This window comes from Globicephala melas, chromosome X, assembly GCF_963455315.2.
Source record: "Globicephala melas chromosome X, mGloMel1.2, whole genome shotgun sequence".
Taxonomy (NCBI): Eukaryota; Metazoa; Chordata; class Mammalia; order Artiodactyla; family Delphinidae; genus Globicephala; species Globicephala melas.
The window spans coordinates 7694460-7708853 of NC_083335.1; positions in this window are offsets into that span (position 1 = coordinate 7694460).

Consider the following 14394-nt stretch of genomic DNA (forward strand, 5'->3'; position numbering starts at 1 on the left):
TCCCAGTTACACTTCATACCTCAGGTCCATAATCTCTTCTTCAAGAAATCTTCTCCCTAATTATAAGATCCACCATTGTATTATTTGTCCCAGCTACCATTTTACATTTGCTTTTTATGATGGTTTAATGACCTTCTTCACCCACAGGACTACAGGCACCAAGAGGCTACAAAATATGATTATCTTGCCTACAAGTAGATCCCCAGTACTTTGCTTAGTACTAGGCATATCGTAGATGCTCAAAAAATACTTACTGAATGAACACTTAAATAAATCAGAATGAGTAAAGGCAGGGGAAGACTCTAAACACCATAAATCTTGATTAAAATAACACAAATAAAAACATAGTGAAAATAGGGACTTCCCTGCTGGACCAGTGTTTAGGACTCAACGCTTTCACTACTGAGGGCATGGGTTCGATCCCTGGTCAGGGAACTAAGATCCTGCAAGCCAAATAAATTAAAATAAATAAATAAAATTGTGTTTGGCTCATCCTCTAAAAACAAAATGAGAGTTGACTGGATTATATGGACTATTTCAGAAGTCGTGAATTGACTATTAAACATAATAGTCTATAAAAAATATAGTAAAACTAGATGGATTGGTTTTTTTTAACATCTTTATTGGAGTATAATTGCTTTACAGTATTGTGTTACTTTTTGAGGTATAACAAATGAATCAGCTATCTGCATACGTATATCACCATATGCCCTCCCTCTTGCATCTCCCTCCCACCCTCCCTATCCCACTCCTCTAGGTGGTCACAAAGCGCCAAGCTGATCTCCCTGTGCTATGCGGCTGCTTCCCACTAGCTTTCTATTTTACATTTGGTAGTATATATAAGTCCATGTCACTCTCTCTCTTTGGTCCAGCTTACACTTCCCCCTCTCTGTAGCCTCAAGTCCATTCTCTACATCTGCATCTTTCTTCCTGCCCTGCCCCTAGGTTCCTCAGAAACATTTTTTTTTTTTAGATTCCATATATATGTGCTAGCATACAATATTTGTTTTTCTTTCTAACTTACTTCACTCTGTATGACAGACTCTAGGTCCATCCACCTCACTACAAATAACTCAATTTCGTTTCTTTTTATGGCTGAGTAATATTCCATTGTATATATGTGCCACATCTTCTTTATCCATTCATCTGTCGATGGACACTTAGGTTGTTCCACGTCCTGGCTATTCTAAATAGAGCTTCAATAAACATTGTGGTACATGACTCTTTTAGAATTATGGTTTTCTCAGGGTATATGCCCAGTAGTGGGATTGCTGGGTCATATGGTAGTTCTATTTGTAGTTTTTTAAGGAACCTCCATACTGTTCTCCATAGTGGCTGTAACAATTTACATTCCCACCAACAGTGTATGAGGGTTCCCTTTTCTCCACACCCTCGCCAGCATTTATTGTTTGTATATTTTTTAATGATGGCCATTCTGACTGGTGTGAGGTGGTACCTCATTGTAGTTTTGATTTGCAATTCTCTAATGATTAGTGATGTTGAGCATCCTTTCATGTGTTTGTTGGCAATCTGTATATCTTCTTTGGAGAAATGTCTATGTAGGTCTTCTGCCATTTTTGGATTGGGTTGTTTGTTTTTTGGATATTGAGCTGCATGAGCTGCTTGTAAATTTTGGAGATTAACCCTTTGTCAGTTGCTTCATTTGCAAATATTTTCTCCCATTCTGAGGGTTGTCTTTTTGTCTTGTTTATGGTTTCCTTTGCTGTGCAAAAGCTTTTAAGTTTCATTAGGTCCCATTTGTTTATTTTTGTTTCTATTTCCAATTCTCTAGGAGGTGGGTCAGAAAGGATCTTGCTGTGATTTATGTCATAGAGTGTTCTGCCTATGTTTTCCTCTAAGAGTTTTACAGTGTCTGGCCTTATATTTAGGTCTTTAATCCATTTTGAGTTTAGTTTTGTGTATGGTGTTAGGGAGTGTTCTAATTTCATTCTTTTACATGTAGCTGTCCAGTTTTCCCAGCACCACTTACTGAAGAGGCTGTGTTTTCTCCATTGTATATTCTTGCCTCCTTTATCAAAGATAAGGTGACCATATGTGCATGGGTTTATCTCTGGGCTTTTAATCCTGTTCCATTGATCTATCTTTCTGTTTTTGTGCCAGTACCATACTGTCTTGATGACTGTAGCTTTGTAGTATAGTCTGAAGGCAGGGAGCCTGATTCCTCCAGCTCCATTTTTCTTTCTCAAGATTGCTTTGTCTATTCGGGGTCTTTTGTGTTTCCATACAAATTGTGAAATTTTTTGTTCTAGTTCTGTGAAAAATGCCATTGGTAATTTGATAGGGATTGCATTGAATCTGTAGATGGCTTTGGGTAGTATAGTCATTTCACAATGTTGATTCTTCCAATCCAGGAACATGGTATATCTCTCCATCTGTTGGTATCATCTTTAATTTCTTTCATCAGTGTCTTATAATTTTCTGCATACACGTCTTTTGTCTCCTTGGGTAGGTTTATTCCTAGGTATTTTATTCTTTTTGTTGCAATGGTAAATGCGAGTGTTTCCTTAATTTCTCTTTCATATTTTTCATCATTAGCGTATAGGAAAGCAAGAGATTTCTGTGAATTACTTTTGCACCTTGCTACTCTACCAAATTCACTGATTAGCTCTAGTAGTTTTCTGGTAGCATCTTTAGGGTTCTCTATATATAATATCATGTCATCTGCATACAGTAACAGCTTTACTTCTTTTCTGATTTAGATTCCTTTTATTTCTTTTTCTTCTCTGATTGCTGTGGCTAAAACTTCCAAAACTATGTTGAATACTAGTGGTGAGAGGGGAAAACCTTGTATTCTTCCTGATTTTAGAGGAAATGGTTTCAATTTTTCACCATTGAGAACGATTTTGGCTGTGGGTTAGTCATATATTGCCTTTATTATGTGGAGATAGGTTTCCTCTATGCATACTTTCAGGAGAGTTTTTATCATAAATTGGTGTTGAATTTTGTCAAAAGCTTTTTCTGCATCTATTGAGATGATCATATGGTTTTTATCCTTCAATTTGTTAATATGCTGTATCACATTGATTGATTTGCGTATATTGAAGAATCCTTGCATTCCTGGGATATAACCCACTTGATCATGGTGTATGATCCTCTTAATATGCTGTGGGATTCTGTTTGCTAGTATTTTGTTGAGGATTTTTGCATCTATGTTCATCAGTGATATTGGCCTGTAGTTTTCTTTTTTTGTGACATCTTGCTCTGGTTTTGGGATCAAGGTGATGGTGGCCTCGTAGAAGGAATTTGGGAGTGTTCCTCCCTCTGCTGTATTTTGGAAGAGTTTGAAAAGCATAGGTGTTAGCTCTTCTCTAAATTTTTGATAGAAGTCGCCTGTGAAGCCATCCAGTCCTGGGCTTTTGTTTGTTGGAAGATTTTAAACACAGTTTCAATTTCAGTGCTTGTGAGTGGTCTGTTTATATTTTCTATTTCTTCCTGATTCTGTCTTGGAAGGTTGTGCTTTTCTAAGAACTTGTCCATTTCTTCCAGGTTGTCCATTTTACTGGCATAGAGTTGCTTGTAGTAATCTCTCATGATCCTTTGTATATCTGCAGTGTCAGTTGTTACATCTCCTTTTTCATTTCTAATTCTGTTGATTTGAGTCTTCTCCCTTTTTTTCTTGATGAGTCTGGCTAATTGTTTATCAATTTTGTTTATCTTCTCAAAGAACTAGCTTTTAGTTTTACTGACCTTTGCTATTGTTTTCTTCATTTCATTTATTTCTGATCTGATCTTTATGATTTCTTCTCTTTTGCTAACTTTGGCTTTTTTTGTTATTCTTTCTCTAATTGCTTTAGCTGTAAGGTTAGGTTGTTTATTTGAGATGTTTCCTATTTCTTGAGGTAGGATTGTATTGCTATAAAGTTCCCTCACAGAACTGCCTTTGCTGCATCCCATAGGTTTGGGGTCATTATCTTTTCATTGTTAATTGTTTCTAGGTAGTTTTTGTTTTCCTCTTTGATTTCTTAAGTGATCTCTTGGTTATTTAGTATTGTATTGTTTAGCCTCCACGTGTCTGTATTTTTTATAGTTATTTTCCTGTAATTGATATCTAGTCTCATAGCGCTGTGGTCAGAAAAGATACTTGATATGATTTCAATTTTCTTAAATTTATCAAGGCTTGATTTGTGACACAGGATATGATCTATCCTGGAGAATGTTCCATGAACACTTGAGAGGAAAGTGTATTCTGTTGTTTTGGGGTCGAATGTCCCCTAAATATCAATTAAGTCCATCTTGTTTAATGTGTCATTTAAAGCTTGTGTTTCCTTATTTATTTTCATTTTGGATGATCTGTCCATTGGTGAAAGTAGGGTGTTAATGTCCCCTATACTACACTTGTGTTACTGTCGATTTCCCCTTTCATGGCTGTTAGCATTTGCCTTAGGTATTGAGGTGCTCCTATGTTGGGTGCATAAATATTTATAATTGCTATACCTTTTTTTGGATTGATCCCTTGATCATTATGTAGTGTCCTTCTTTGTCTCTTGTAATAGTCTTTGTTTTAACGTCTATATTGTCTGATATGAGAATTGCTACTCCAGCTTTCTTTTGATTTCCATTTGCATGGAATATCTTTTTCCATCCCCTCACTTTCAGTCTGTATGTGTCCCTAGGTCTGAAGTGGGTCTCTTGTAGACAGCATATGTATGGGTCTTGTTATTGTATCCATTCAACCAGTCTATGTCTTTTGGTTGGAGCATTTAATCCATTTACATTTAAGGTAATTATCAATATGTATGTCCCTATTACCATTTTCTTAATTTTGGGGGGTTTGTTTTTGTAGATCTTTTCCTTCTCTTGTGTTTCCTGCCTAGAGAAGTTCCTTTAGCATTTGCTGTAATGCTGGTTTAGTGGGGCTGAATCTCTTAGCTTTTGCTTATATGTAAAGGTTTTAATTTCTCCATCGAATCTGAATGAGATCCTTGCTGGTAGAGTAATCTTGGTTGTAGGATTTTTCTCCTTCATCACTTTAAATATGTCCTGCCACTCCCTCTGGCTTGCAGAGTTTCTGCTGAAAAATCAGCTGTTAACCTTATGGGGATTCCCTTATATGTTACTTGTTGCTTTTCCCTTGCTGCTTTTAATATTTTTCTTTTTATTTAATTTTTGTTAGTTTGATTAACATGCGTCTCAGTGTGTTTCTCTTTGGGTTTAACCTGTATGGGACTCTCTGTGCTTCCTGGACTTGATTGACTATTTCCTTTCCCATATTAGGGGACTTTTCAACTATAATCTCTTCAAATATTTTCTCAGACCCTTTCTTTTTCTCTTCGTCTGGGACCCCTATAATTCAAATGTTGGTGTGTTTAATGTTGTCCCAGAGGTCTCTGAGACTGTCCTCAATTCTTTTCATTCTTTTTTCGTTATTCTGCTCCCTGGCAGTTATTTCCACCTTTTTATATTCCAGCTCACTTATCCATTCTTCTGCCTCAGTTATTCTGTTATTGGTTCCTTCTAGGGTATTTTTAATTTCAGTAATTGTGTTGTTCATCACTGTTTATTTGCTCTTCAGTTCTTCTAGATCCTTGTTAAATATTTCTTGTATTTTTCCATTCTGTTTCCGAGATTTTGGATCATCTTTACTACCTTTACTCTGAATTCTTTTTCAGGTAGTTTGCCTATTTCACCTTCATTTATTTGGTCTTGTACGTTTTTACCTTGCTGCTTCATCTGTAATGTATTTTTTTGTCATTTCCTTTTTTTTTCTTTGATGGGTGGCACTGTATTCCTGTTTTACTGGTTGTTTGGCCTGAGACGTCCAGCACTGTAGTTTGAAGGCAGTTGGATAGAGCTGGGCCTTGGTGCTGAGATAAGGACCTCCAGGAGGCCTTACTCTGACTGATATTGCCTGGGGTCTGAGTTTCCCTGTTAGTCCAGCAGTTTGGACTCAGAGCTCTCACCACAGGAACTCGGGCCTGACCTTAGGCCTGGGAACCAGGATCCTGCAAGCTTTGTGTTGTGGTTAGAAAATAAATAAATAAAAGAAGAAAGAAAGAAAGAGAAAAAGGAGCAGTACAATATCAAAGAAGAAAAAATAAAATAAAATTAGAAAGATAAAAAATATATTAGGAAAAATAAAACTATAATTGAAACAACTTGCAACAAGGTAAAATAAAACCACAACAGAAAAAAGAAAAAAAAGAAAGGTGGGGGGGACAAGCCAGAAGGAGAGATCACCAGTCACTGAGGGTTCCTCCCATCCGCTTAGGTGTCTGTGGTCCCCCACCAGTGCCTGGTAGGTGCCATAGTTGTGAGGAGACTCGAATTCCGTATCCTCATAGTATGTCATCTTCAAATAGATACATCTTTCCTTGATAAGAGGCAAAGACATTCTCATGTTGAGTTGAAACTATGTATGACATGACATTAATTTCTAGGAAGTTCCATCAATAGAATCCTGATACTGTGCTAATATTTTAATTAACTAATTCATGGTAATACCTATTTTTATAAATTATTATAAATTCAAGTTGTTTTTAGGTTTATTGTTGAATACACTTTCTACAAAATCCTATTCGATTTTTACTTCTCCTAATGAATATTACTTTGGCTCCTGAGGGTTCCTTTTGTTGCACTCTTGTTTCATTTAAGTCTCCCCTATATATTTACAAAGTATATATTATATTTATATATATATTATATGTGTATATATTTATGAAAAAGTAAATGTTTTCTTTTTTCATATATTAAATCTCTTTTAGGAGAAATATATTTTTGAAGACTTTCCTACTTTTGTCATCTTCTCTTTTGTTGTAGATTTTTTCACAGGTTCTGTGCTGTTTTTCCATTTCCCTGAGTTTGAATTAGTTAATATTGACAATGATACTAACAGTAACAGTTACAATAATAATCATAGCTACTAGTAAGCAAATGCATCTTATATAACTGGAACAACATTGCATATTTTATATGTATTATTTCATTTAGTCCTAATAACAAAATTGTGAGGGAGACAAATGTTATTACAATCTTCTAACAGAGCAAAAAATGAAGGCTCAAATGGGCAAAATATATTGCCTAAGGAAAGACTTAATAAAAAATAGGTAAGCCTATCCTGTCATTCAAACTACTCACTTCTAAAGGATGATAAGATCATTCCAGATATGTTTATCCTTCACTTGGGAAATTAAGTTGTCTTGAGTGTTTTCTGAATGTTTTTGAGCTTCAGTTATGTTTAGACTTTCTTTGAAACATAAAATATTTCCATTTTTCAGGAGGATAAAACCTAGCTAACAGTTAATCTTTCATTTGTGAATTTCAGTTGCATGTTTTTTCTAGATTGCAGACTGTTTCCCATGTAAGATATTACTTAAGGACAATTTAACATTTATTCTCCATGAAATTAAAAAAATTCTAACCTATAGAAAATCTCTTAACAACAAGCTTATGAACTTTATTTCATGGCATATCAAAGATAATATTTATTACTTTCTTAATTGTAGCTATTGTACATGAGGCAAGAATCGATTTAGGCAAAAAAGTAGATATAATTTGATTAGAACATTATTGAAGTATAAAAAATCTTTGGCCTTTCAGTTTAAATAATGATCAAAAACCAATATATCATCCTTGGATTTTGTTTTCTTGACATTTTTGAAGGTGATCACTCTGGTGGATTAGAGCAGTGCAAAGACTCAAAGATGCATTACAAAATATGAATCTCATCAATGTATGTTTTAATGACAAAGCACAGTTAAAACTAATTCCTTGAAACCAAAATTTGATAACTGTTACAGCTGAAAAATAATTTTCATATCCTAGCACTCTTCCTGACTTTGGTGTTCAGTCTTGCTAAATTGGTATTGTATTTTTGTTTCATTTTTTAAAATTATTTATTTATTTATTTACTTCTTGGCCACATGGCATGTGGGATCTTAGTTCCCCAACCAGGGATGGAAACTGTGCCCCCTGCGGGTAGAAGCAGGGAGTCTTAACCACTGGACCACCAGGGAAGTCCCATGATATTGTATTTTTAGAAACACATTTTTCCTTGAAATGCATAATATAAAGAATTTGATCAATATTTTTATGTAATGAATTACATTAAAGAATAGCAATCTTTACTCTGCCAACAAGTATGTATGAATTCTGACAAAGTTCTCAAATCAATAAACAGGAAACCATTTGCAAATCAGATTTATCTGCCCAAAGTTGCATATGCCTACACCATTCCTAAATCATCCTTAACTCAGGACATGAGACGATATTATCTTTCAGGGACAGGGAAAGACCACTGTGTAAATGTTTCTCATGACCCCTTTATATCTCTGCAGTTTTTGACATGTTACCAAGTCAAAATGATATGATTTGCCAGTGATATGAAATACAAGAGGCCAAGTTAAATAGTTACATTTGAATTTCAGATAAACAATCATTTTTTCAGGTAAGTCTATCCTATGCAATATTTCAGATATACTAAAAAAAATCATTCATTGTTTATCTGAAATTCAAATATAACTGGGCGTCCTGTATTTTCATTAAATCAGGCAACTTTACCTCCTGCCCATGTTTACAGCTACCCCTCTACCATCTTACTGTTCTCTGTCTTTCCACGGTGGGTAGTAGACCTAAGCCTTCTGTTCTTCACTTCTCATTTTCCTACTCACCACAGCTTCCTCTAAACTTTATCCTGGCATCTCTTAAATTGAGAGTTCTCTCCTCTTAAGAAAAGTTCTAATCATGCATTCTAGATGCCTGCAGGCTACCTTTGCTTGAGTATCACACCTGCATTTGAAATCTAAAATATCAAACATGAAGCCTATATATTCAGCCTCGAAAATGTGTCCTCCAACCCATCACTGCCATTGCTTGATGGGGTACCACCATTCTCCAGGGCCTCAAGGCATTTTGCTGAACTTTAATGAGTGGCTCCTTCCCGTTGACCATCATATCCAGGCAGTTACTTATACTTGGTAAGACTTTATCTTTTCTACATTGCTGCTGTCATCAACTCATCTCCAGGTGCCCCTCACAACGTGCCAAGAAACCAGTTCCTCTTTAGACAATCTTCTTTTAGGAAGAATTTTTACCTAGAATATTCAACCTGGGAATTGAATCAGGAGAGGAGGTAGTGTACAATAAATTGAAGATAATTATACTTAGTATACAAGATATCTATGAAAATAAGCAATGCATATGTACGTAGATGGAAAATCATCATTATTATCAGCTTTAACCACCGTACGAGGATAAATATAGTGTGGATTATGTGTTAAATATCAACCACTGTTATGTAAGGCAATGAGAAAATGGAAGTATATTCTCTCCCTTTTGTGTTGGTGTGGATCTTTTTCTTCCTTTGGAAGTCTTCTCAGAATCCCTTTTATTTACATCTCTCACGGCTCCACATTAATCTACACATATCGGTACCCCATAAGAGATATTTGAACCGTAGACTGCCCTTAGTGTCAATGTCTGCAGTTCAATCACAGAGACCTTTGGCCTCACCTACACAAATTTCAATTGTCTATAGACTTAGCTATTTCTGGGCCTATTTGCTATTTAATCCAAATGCATGCCCATTCTTGAAATTTACAGGTGTGGCTCTCCTCCAGTGTGAATTCAAGCCACCATTGCCTTTGACAAATTATCGATGAATATGTCATATAATATTACTTTTGTGAAGTGAGTGGAGGTTTCTGGACATCAGTGGTTTTAGATGCAGAAAAAACTAGATGGAGGGAAAGTGATACTTGGAAGCGAATTCACTGTTGCATTCAGAAATTCTTTCCTCTTTATTTGTTTCTCATTTTCTGTTGAACCTTCCTCCAGTTAGAGTTAACTGGTGGATAAGACAAAATGACCTCTGTATGGTAAAATGCTTCCTGCCTGACTGTGGGTTTATTCTTTAAATATCTCATGTGCAGTGCAGTTACAATTGGAATATTAGTTTCCTCCTTAGAGGTCCTCCCCCTCTGGTTTAGCTTCTCCCAATTCATCTTACACTGTTGCCAAGCTACTCTTCCCCAATTTTCCCCCATTTATTCCTCTATCTTATAGATTCTGATGATCCCCTGCTGCTTAGAAAGTCATGGCCAATGCCTGAGCATGACTTATGAAGATGTACATCACCAGCCCCATCTTCCTAACCCATAAATCCTCTCATGACATCTTGCTTCCATTCCTTCTACCTCTATCAACGGTAAGAAAATTTATTTTGTACTCCTATATCATAAATCTTGATACATAGTAGTGCAAACCTGCCAAATTTTATCCTCTTCATAAGTTTTTCTTTTTCAGTATTTTCTTGAGTATTCTTGGCCCCCTGTGTTTCTAAATAAATTTTAGAATGAACTTAAACCAGCTTGTTAATTTCCACAATAAAATATGTGCTGATTTTGATTGGAATTGCATCTGTATATTGGGATTTATACCTTTGCTACTGCCGTCTGCCACCATTTCTCAACCTTCCCAATTACTCCAAAGCTCATAATTACTTCTTGAACAGCATACAAACTTTCTCCTCCATTAGGTCTTCATGGAAAATCACAAGATCGAAATGACCATTTTCACTGTTACATATGATACTCTCCTTTTTGAGCCATTTTGTATTTTGTCTACCCAATCAATTTAACAGAGTGTAACAGCTAAGGACTGCCTTCTACTACTTTGAGTCTCACTTAATACAGGTCTTCACAAAGTTTGTAACACTAAATGAATGGATGAATAAGTGAATGGTGTAGTGGAAAGACCACTGGATTTAAATTCAGCAGATCAGGATTGAAGTCTCAGTTTTCCTATTTATTAACTTGTTTTCTCCTACACAAGTGATTTTAGACAGGAGTGCCTATTCCTTTACCTGTAAGAAGGGGATAAACTACCCATCCTAATTAATTCATAGTGTTGTTAGTTGTTGTAAAGATAAAATCAGGTAATATTTTTGAAAACCATCAACTTGGGACTTAAAGGAAATATAAATTTTGGTGTCATTGCATATCCAGTGTGTTTACAGGTGAGAGGCCCAGCAAGTACAAAGGCAAGGCCACCAAATGACCCTTCCAAGAATGTGGAAATAAACAAACATTTGCCTAGCTTTTCTAGCTGTAAGTCAAATCACTGCAGTAGATTTTCGCTTTTCCCATATTTCATTATGGTAATACAAAATCAGTCAATCTACCCATGAATTTATTCAGGGATGATTTTTATGTTGGCAAAGTGCCTTCTGCATAAATCTATATTTTTCTCTTCCCAAAGGTCAGATGTATCACTGAACATCTGCTCTAAGAAAATGTTTATGGATTCAATGGTGTTCTAGAATAGGGAGCCACTTAATGCTCCCAGAACGTCTTCTGTTGTCTGTCCCTTGTCAAATTCCCATGCCTTATTGAACACGGTACTTCAACCAACACATAAAGCATGTTGGGATATGCAAAACTATTTTAAAGAATTCAATCTATAAGACGAAATGGCCAAAACATTTCTGAAAATGCAACAACATATAGCTGTTCTTATCTGGCTATAAACATCTGATAAATGATGATGGAAAACATTTGTATAGTACTTACTGTATGCCAGGTAATGTTCTAAGTGCTTTGACCAATGAATTAGCTACTACAGTGAACCACATTTTATAGAAGAGGAAACCAAAACATAGAGAGGTTAAGTGGCTTGTCCAAGGTCTTGCAGTTAGAAGGTGGCTCTCCAGAATTCAAACCCAGGTAGTTGGGCTCCATAGTTTATACTTACAACCACTATGCTATATGCCTATCAGAATGATTAAATTTCTTTTTAAGGTTGGCACAGTACTGCTTTGTATGAATGGATCATAATTTGTGTAACCAATCATCTATTAATGAATATTTTGGTTCTTTTTGCCATTTTAAACTTTTCAATGAACATCCTAGTACAAAAATGTTGGCATATTTGTCTAAATAGTTCCTTAGGATAAATCACTATACTTTCTGGAAAAAAGTATTCCGGAAAGCTTGTACCTAGAGATGTTATTTTCACATACAATATCTCATTTCATGAACATAGCAAATCCACGACTTGGGTATGTTTAATTATCTTGGAATCTGGAAGGTCAAGTGAAGTGCTCCAAACCAGATAGCTAATATATGGTACACATCAGATTCTAATCTAGGGAAGTCCAAGGTCAAGCCTCCTATATTCCCCTGTTTTCTTCAGTCAAAGCTCGCACATTTTCAGATTACATGCAATGGACTTAAAGGTCTTTTTCCCTTTGGATCCAGGTCCACCCCAGTGGAGCTCATCCTACAACTACAGATCTTCATTCTGCTCTCTACAGAAAACTCAAACAAAAGCAAAAGCAAGAAAGCCTATTTCACTTCAGACCCCCTAATGCTCCATTGCAACTTTTTTCAGGTTTTGAAAGTTTAATGAGCAGATTTTATTTAATAAAAAATATTCCTGTGTCATAATATAGCCATAAAATCACCCCAGGCGAAAAGCAGTGAAAACAATAATCTAATGAGAATCAAGCATAGTTATTTGTGGATGTAGTTATTTGTGACCTCTTAATAAAGGAGTTCCAAATAAGTGCTGCTGATATAGGTGGATAGTTGAAGGAGATTTGTGTTTTTAAAAAAGAGAGAAAGAATGGGGTTGTCTGGTTAAAAATGGCGAATTAAACATACATGATTGTTACCACTCCTTCCAGAATCCTCAGTAAAATGATAGGAAAAGAAAGTGAAAGGATACAGACACAGAGAACAGACTTGTGGTTGCCGGGGGGGGGGTGGGGGTGGGGGAGGGATGTGGTGGAAGTTTGGGATTAGCAGATGCAAATTATTATATATAGAATTGATAAACAACAAGGTCCTACTGTAGAGCACAGGGAACTATATTCAGTATCCTATGATAAACCATAATGGAAAAGAATATAAAAAAGAATAGAGGGACTTCCCTGGTGGCGCAGTGGTTAAGAATCTGCCTGCCAATGCAGAGGACACGGGTTCGATCCCTGGGCTGGGAAGATCCCACATGCTGCGGAGCAACTAAGCCTGTGCGCCACAACTACTGAGCCTGCACTCTAGAGCCCGCAAGCCACAACTACTGAGCCCAAGTGCCACAACTATGGAAAGCCTGCATGCCTAGAGCATGTGCTCCACAACAAGAGAAGCCACCGCAATGAGAAGCCCGCTCACTGCAACTAGAGAAAGCCCGCGTGCAGCAACGAAGATCTAACACAGCCAAAGATAAAAAGGAATAGATAAATGTATATGTATAACTGAATCACTTTGCTGCACACCTGACGCTAACACAACATTGTACATCAACTACACTTCAATAAAATAAGTTTTTTTTAAAAAACAGAGAAAGGACCAAAAAAAATGAGAGAAGAGAAAACAGCAGAGAGGTCAACAGCACGTCTGAAGACAGAAATGGGATGGGCCTTCATTCACTAAGCAGATCTGAAAGCTAAGAGCTTACTGAAGGAGTCTGTTGCAGGGATAACCACCAAAGAAGCACATTGTTGGTACTCAGATGCTTGCGCAGTTCTTTCACCTTGACTCTGGGTTGGCCCTGTGATTTGCTTTAATCAACGGAGTGCAAGCAGAATGATGCTGTGTCAGTTCTGAAGATAAGTTGAAAATCAGTTTTTCTTTCTCTCCTGGACATTTAGAATTCTCATACACATTCCCTAAGCAGTTGATGAGAAGAATCCTCTCAAGAAACTGACCAATTCAAGGGAAAATAACTACAGGGAATGCAATTCAGGAGAATGGTGAAGGGGATTCCAAAGTACGGGTCAATGGAAATAATAGGATTACAACTGTGCAGCAAGCCAGAGGGCTCAAAGAACACCTGTGACAGAGGGCTCTAAGAGGGAAAAAATCCTCATAGAATACTAGATATGCTTGAAGAAATATTTTACAGTTATTTAGGAGAGTTTGGGGGAAAAATTAATGACTTTATATTGAAGAGTAATCAAGTGAAAAATCAAGGCAATTTTTAATTTGAGGCAAAAAAAACTTCCTAACAGATAAGAGGCGTGTGTATGGCTCTTTTGTGAACAAAATAACACAAACACTGAGGGTTTAGTGAACCAAACGTTCTGATAGTATAAGAATGTTGAGGAGAGAGTGATTAAGGGTATGTGGGAGTGGTGTGGGAGTGTGAAATTTACAATTTCCATAGTAGAAGGAAAACAACTAATGTCTAAAATTGAAAAAAAAATCAAGTTCTGGCAGCGTATGCATATTATTTAGAAATATGGAAGTAAAATCCAGAAGAAGAAGGGCAAAGACTTGGAAATAGGTTGCCTCTGAAGGACAGCACTGAGAGATGTAGGCAGAGGAGGGCCGTTTTTCTTTTCTTTTTTTTTTCTTTCTTTTTTGGCCATGCCACGCGGCATGCAGGATCTTAGTTTCCTGACCAGGGATCGAACCCATGCCCCCTGCCTTGGAAGCA